The sequence below is a fragment of the Cibotium barometz genome, chromosome 38, assembly GCF_041138505.1.
Source record: "Cibotium barometz isolate CiBa-2024 chromosome 38, ASM4113850v1, whole genome shotgun sequence".
NCBI lineage: Eukaryota > Viridiplantae > Streptophyta > Polypodiopsida > Cyatheales > Cibotiaceae > Cibotium > Cibotium barometz.
Genome location: NC_141083.1, coordinates 9,810,587 through 9,816,306, shown reverse-complemented (window position 1 = coordinate 9,816,306; position 5,720 = coordinate 9,810,587).

Below are 5,720 nucleotides of genomic sequence, written 5' to 3'. Positions count from 1 at the left end.
TTGCATAAGCAAACAAGCATTTGAGGTCAGTTGCTTATCCAAGTAGGAGGGATGTTACATAATGTCCATCCTTTAGTTGTACGGGGATGCCCCGACACTAGTGTGCCATCCTAGTGAATCGGTATCATGGGTGAGTCCACATTAAATATTGATTACCTAGTGGTATTGGCATAGCTTGAGACCATGCTTGACGGGTGTATGTTGTTAAAGTGTAACAAGTAGTGCCATGCTTGTTGACAACTGTATTGTGGTTAAGTGAAACAAGTGGACTATGCTTTACAACTGCATACGGTCGAAGTGAAACAAGTGGTTTATGCAACTGATGTGCCATGCTCATTAGAGTGTAACAAGTGGCAACTCACACCATGCTAGATGATGTGTACATATAGCGATACTCTCATCATAGTGAAACAAGTGGTGAATATATGCTGTGTGTGCCTATCAATGTATCATATTGGGATATGTTTACAGAAATAGGTGATGAGCAATGTGTGTTCACACATAAGAGATCTTGTCTATATCATATTATTATTATTATTATTTGTGATTTGATGATGGTGCGAGCATCACCAATTTTGGTGTCGCACGAGATTTTTTTTGTTGTTGTTGTTGAAGCATTTTCTTTTACGCAATTAAGGACAATTGCTTTCTCAAAAGGGAGGACTATTACATGTATATATTTATTCATAATTTTAATGAATTAATAATCTTATAAAAATATATTTAATTTAATTTATGTAGGATTCAATTTAATGGAATATGCAAGTGGGCACAAGATTAATGTATAGGTGTAAATGTGCACATAATCATTTTATGTAACAAGGCCCACTAGCAATTTTATTTGGGCAAAAGTTTTTATATGTATAAACCTTAGGAGGACTTCATATGGTTAAAAATGTGTAAAGAAATACCCCAAAAGTGGGAAAAGGAAGCCCAATTTGTACGCTCACCTATTCTTAGCTCCTTGGACTATTTTTATGAAATAAAATTCTCTAAATACTCATGTCGTGGGAAGTGGAGCTACACGGCATGGGGGGGGAGATTGCACCCAATCTTGTCTTGATGGTGATGTTATTCTTTCTCTCTTGCTTTATATTATGCTATGTGATTTGTTTTTTCAATTTAATTCAAGTCTTTGTTTTGATTTTTTTATATAATTTATGAGTTTTTAATTATTTCTTCAAGAAGATTAAAGGGTCCCGTGACACTCCCCCCCTCTTTCCCTCACTCATCGAGCCTCAGTCTCCGTCTCCTTCACTTGCGTCCTCTCTTTGCACTACCCAGGCCTTCAGAAACAGCTCGTAGAGACGTCTCCCCCCCCTTTGCCTGCGTCATTATCTTGTCTCCAAAACTCACCCAGCACCCCTCTAGGATCGGCTATCCGAGAGAGAGAGAGACCAGTGCACAAGCGACCTCGGCTAAAACCCACAAGGACCTGACGCTGAGGGGTTCACCGAAAAATATGTAAGTATACCACATGAGTTCAAATGAAGGGGTTTTTTAATTCAAAATTTAAGATAAATTTATAAAAATACATTTACAAAAGGGGTTTTAAAATCGATTTTGTAAAAAAACCTGTAAGTCTATAAAGAAAAAGGGGTCATTTTATTTATGAAAAATTCACAGGTAGGGGATTTTATGAATACCCCTTGAATGCACGTGGGTTTCTTAGTAGTGCACACCCTGAGGACCCGACAGACAGAGAGAGAGCCTAGTAAATGCGAGGAGGGAGGTGCCCAGATAGAAAAAATGCTCTTGGTAACCACGCGTCACTGCGTAGATAAAAATATCACCCTACCAATCGACCTCCATGCCTCTAAGGTCATTTGTCTAAGGTGGTTCGACTTTAATCACTTCTAATCAAACAAACTAATCTAAAAAAGAATTGGGCACCCACATTATTAAGATCTTAATATGCTATCATTTGTCTAAGGTGGTTCGACTTTAATCACTTCTAATCAAACAAACTAATCAAAAAAAGAATTGGGCACCCACATTATTAAGATCTTAATATGCTATCATGTCAAAATTCTCCTTTCTATGTGATTCAACTCTTTGTTTCTTTCTTTTTGGGAGAAAGATATTTATTATTATATATTAACAGTGGAAAACTTTACAAAAGGTACAAAAAACCATAGGCCAAATGCTAAGAACCAAATACTATTCCAACTCTTTTACATTGCAGTTTAGTAGCTTGAATAACATATCCCATCTATCATCATCCCACATAAATGAGGATTGGCTCCAAGACACATGATATCCAAGTTGTATGCAGGCAATCATCATAACTTTAGTAGTGTAACCTTTGGGAGGTAGCTTTTCCAATACATATCTACTAGTCAACACCTTGACCATTGGTTTGGTACCCAGGGGGTTCTCAATGAAAGCCACAAATGTGTAAATGGGGTGCTTTTGTCTTTGGCCCAAATTTGGGAGGCCTAGTCTTCACATCAACTCCATAGTAATCTTGCATGCAACTAGATAGTAGGCAACTGGCAACCTAGTATGTACAAGGGTCTGCTGATTTGAGTAGATCTGCTGATTTGAGTAGATCAGCTAATCCCAGAGTGCAAAGAGTATATGGCCTCAAAGGTGTTAGCATCATTTAGCATAGTATAGAGACCAGCAAAGATGAGTACATTTGTAAAATGGCCATGATGGTTTTTCAACTCTTTGTTATAAGTAGATTTTGGATGCTTTTAAATTGGGCATTAACGCATGGAACGCACGAGGTTTAGAACGAGCCATGATGGACTTTAAGATGGTAGGGCCCTGCAGCATGACGAAAAGCTTGGTGGGACTAGAAACAAGATATTTGCGTTTTTAGAAGGGCAACAAGCGAACGTGCGTCTCCTTGTCGCCCTCTGCACGTCCAACTTCCAAGAAAAATTCACGTCGGAATCTGCGGGATCGTATCCTCAGCAGCCGCGGCCGGTGTGATCATGTGTGTGTGGGGCGCCGTTTCTAGCATGCAGCTCACAACAAGGGTGGAAGAGAGAGAGAGAGAGAGAGAGAGAGAGAGAGAGAATAGCGCCAACACGAACTAGAGATGATCTAGAGAGAGGAGAGAAGTGTAGAGTCTCTTTGAGGATGCTGAGAGATCATCAGAATCTAGAGTGTGGAATCTAGACGATGATCGTCGTAGAGTGGCAGCTGGCTTTTAGAGGAGGAGGTGAGGGAAGACGGAAGAGAGAGAGACAGAGAGAGAGGGGGGGGGGCTTGTCTTGGATGATAGAGAGAGAAAATCCGCAGGGAGATCTTGCGCGCAGGAGCATGATGCCCGTTTTTGAGCATTTTGGCCATGAAATATTTGTAAAATTTTAAAATGCCCATAGAATTTTACAATAAAATAAAAAAAAACTTGCTACCCTTCAATTTTAAAGGGCAAGGATATTCTCGTCAAAAATCAAGCCTGCTTAGGAGCATGTTTTGAGAGATAGAAACTCCATTTCCCCCCCTAAAAGTCTAAGCTTCCATGGGAAGAATTTGCAAGCAATTTTCAATTTTTAGAATTCTCCCAAAACTAACAAGGTGCATTTCTAGAGTCTGCTTCAATTTGAAGGCTTCAATGGGCTTCGAATAAAAAACCCATGGTTGAAAATAGAGCTCAAAAAAGGCCACCCCTAGTAAATTTTATTAACTAAAAGGGTTTAGTTCGAGGACCTACCTTATACGACTTCAAGTTGGAAATCCAAGGCAAGATTACAAATTTCAGCCATATGAATCCCATGACACCCCCTTCACTTTTTCAAGAGATGCCTTTCATGGGCTTAGTGAGTTAAGCTTTCTATTTGCATGTCTCGATTTCAAATTGCCAAGAAAACTAGCATCGCTAGGGTTTTCTTTTCAAATCTTTCATTGAGGGTTAGGAATCAATATCTACATCATACTTGAAGGGTTTCCAAGCCCATGCAGCTACCCCATGGTGACTCCTTTTTTGTGTCGTTGGGTTTATGAACCATAGAAAAATGGAACCATTTGAACAATGCATAGAGCCTCATCTCATGTCATGCATGTGGCACGATGGGCATCTCCAAGCCTTTCCCTACCTGCAATCTTACAGTTTTCACCCCATATAATAAAGGATTGGTGTTCACACAAAATTAACAACATGCACTATCATTTGCGAAACCATTATCAAAGCTAGACTTTAATTAAAGGTTTGATTACATTTCCCAATGAGAGCTTCCATCAATCATAACTCAAATGTTATAGCACAATCAAGCTCAAAGGGCTAGTTTTTATTGACTCTCCACCACTACAGTCATATGTTGTGACTTAATGGGTACATCAATTCCTCCAAATGTCTAGTTTAAGGTCAAGATTTTTCTCAACTTTTATAGCACCAAGAGCACTCGGATTGGGATGACAAAACACCCAAGCAAGAAATATTTTTTTCTCGCAACCCCTAAGCTAGAAGTGCCCTCTCAAGGAGATCATCGGATAAGAAGCTTATATAGTAGGTGCATTGATCAAGGGGTACCTAATAAAGGTACATACATATCTCTTGTAAATTTGGAGGAGCTAAAAGTAACCTTTATGTATAAAAATTTTCACTTTTTAAATTAAAAACCCCATGTAATTTTTTTTTGAGTTCACAAGGAAACAAAACCGCCTTTATTTAAAGCATGTGTTACATTACATATTTTTCAATAACCTTGTCTGTATCCATCTGCTGACTTGCACCATATGTCTTGCATGCAATAAGGTTCTTATTGAATTCTTGAAAATGAATCCCCATTGGTCCAAAAGGTCTAACGATCTTTAGACATTAAAACCTAGCTCAAATACAAGCTAAGGGCATGGAAGTACTCACATATGATTGTTTAGCACATGTGTTCAAGGACTTGTTAATTAATAATCTTTTCTATGGTTTTTTTATCATCTAAAGATAATTAAATTACCCAGTTTGTATGATTTTTTCCCACTTTTTGAATTAGAACCCCCTATGTATGTATATATTCTTTAATTTTATTTAATTTTACATTAAAAAAAACTCTTATGTTGAACACATGTGCTTTTTAGTGAGTTAACGCACGCCCCTCTCCGATATTGTCACATATCAAAATATCCAAATTGCTTATTTCGGGCCCATCCTTCCATTAGTTTATTTTTCTTCAAACTTATAGTTGATAATCATGGCACTTTGTTCATTGTATTTTTGGCCTTGGGTGGCTTATAATGGTCAATAGTGAGTTGTATAAGCATTAAAGGGAAGCCATATAGGGCCTAGGCTACTCATAAGGGATGGATGGTTATTATTTCTCATTGAACTTTTCGTCATCATCACATGGGTTGGGAACCAACCAATCAGCTTATTTGGTCGTCAAGGTGATAATAGCTCTGTGAAGTGTGAAATGCATGAAAAAAGGAAAACCATGTGAACTTTCTTGTATAAAGAAAACTAGTATTGCACCCGCGCATTGCTACAGCCGACCAAGGTTCCATAAAAGAACTATTCCCTCTCTACAACCATCTCTCTCTCTCTCTCTCTCTCTCTCACACACACACACACATGCACATGCACATGACCCTCTCCCTCTCTCTGTCATGTACACACACTCTCAAATGTTGAAACTCTCTCTCTCTTCACATGCACACACATATACACACCTGTCTCTCTCTCTCTCTCTCTCTCTCTCACACACACACACACACACACACACACATGTACACACCGCACATACACTAATGAAAACACACACTATCTCCTACATAGA